The sequence below is a fragment of the Poromitra crassiceps genome (assembly GCF_964638095.1).
Source record: "Poromitra crassiceps genome assembly, chromosome: 4".
Lineage (NCBI taxonomy): Eukaryota > Metazoa > Chordata > Actinopteri > Beryciformes > Melamphaidae > Poromitra > Poromitra crassiceps.
The window spans coordinates 50284399-50286299 of record NC_139626.1 but is presented as its reverse complement, the minus strand read 5'-3'; positions in this window follow the sequence as shown (position 1 = coordinate 50286299).

The window sequence follows — 1901 nt, the reverse complement described above, 5'->3', positions numbered from 1 at the left end:
CACGCCCACTAAGAGATTTCCGGCTATTGGAGTCAACGGGAAAAGTCAACGTGATCTCCGATTATGACAGATCCCTTCGCCCCCATATTCGTTAAAGTAAATATCCGGCCCGTTCTGCGAAGCCACATATCTTCAGAATATTCGGACACTAAAATGGCATTTTTCAGATCAGGAGATAATTAAACTTGTTCGACACCTGTCCTCTGTCTCAGCAACACACAACAGGAACTTATGTTAGCGGCCAGGGAGCGATTAGCTAAAGCTAAAGGTGAAGTTCGTTGATAGCTAAATCTGTGGCTAGAAAAAATATTTGTTTAATGGAATATCTTAGTTTCAACTGTATTGAGCTAACAAGGGGCAGCTTTGTGTTTATTGTGTTTGGGGAACTCACAATCTCCATTTTTGCTAGGTCAGCACTAACCCGCTTAAAGCCTGCTTGAAGAAGAAAACCAGTGGTGACGGGGGGAGTAACGAGACTTGGGGAGAGGTGACCACGAGATCATTTGCATTTAAGAGACTTGCTGCTACCAGGCCCGTAGCTACCATTGAGGACACCGAGGTCATGATCTCGGTATTTTCCACACCAAAAGATTTTTTTTTTTTTTTTTTTAGAAATATAGCCCCGGTCCCCAGATCTATTCATCTGTCATTGATGTTTTAATGTGACAGTTGATCAGAAATGCAACAATTTGCTTCCTCTCTGTGTGCTATAGAAGGAAGAGAGATAACTCACAACATTCAGATTTTGCATTGAGGCTAGATTGGGGCTAGACTTTGGGGACAGTTCTATAGGCTACATGCACAACTTTTATACTTCCTGAAATTAGTACAGCTTCTTTATTTCCTGTCCTACACTATTGGATGAACTGATTAATCAGGTGTGCCTGATCATTGTTGTGACTGCAGCACACCTGACATTAATCAGTTCATCCAATAGTGATGACAGGAAATAAAGAAGCTGTACTAATTTCAGGAAGTAGTGGAGTTGTGCATGTAGCCCATTGAAGTGAATGGGTAAGTAACTCCCCTGTAAGTGATGTTTGTGTAGATGGGCCATTGTATTTGATTGAGCAGTATTCTGCCATGTGACCTGTATGCAGAATATAAATTATATTATATGGGGAGGCATTTATTTTTTGTATCATTTTAAAGCAACAACACAGTAAAGAGGATATTAATCTAACATGATGTCTGTAGTTCTTCATAGATCTAGCCTCTTCATTTTGCTCTCAAAGTGCACCAGATTGAAGCTTTTTACTTCAAAATGGACAACATTTTCTATCCGGGGGGTCATAGCCCCCCCTGGGCCCCCCACGCCACGCTAAAATGACCTCGGTATTTCTCAAACCCTGGCTACGGGCCTGGCTGCTACCAGTTGTTAGAATTGGCAGAGCCTGCGGTGACCCATCTATAGTAATATAATATCTATGACACTACAGTATGTACAGATTCGCAAAGTTGTCCATTGTGGTGCCAGTTTACCTGGCAATCTGGGTTGCTAACTTGCTAGCTCACTCTCCGACAATCGTTGTGGTCTGTGACGTAAGTAGCTCAACCGGTAATGGCCCAATACTAACCAGCTATAAGAGAGCATATCGCCACCTATCGTAGCAGAGGCGACATGATTCCATCAATAAATCGATTTCAAGATTCAAGATTCAATAAATCGATTTCCCACCCCTGCTGTATACTGGGACAGGGACAGTAGTCCGAGTAAGGAAAGAGACAGACACCGGCCGTTTAGAACAATGTAAACGCTTTCATATACGTTGGATCGTTGTTGTGTTATATGAGTCACTGAGACAGTAGCATATAGAAGAGCAACAGCAATGTATGTATATGAATGTGTCGCAGATTATTATATTAGCTCTCCTCTGACGTCAGTGATTTTTTTATCAGAA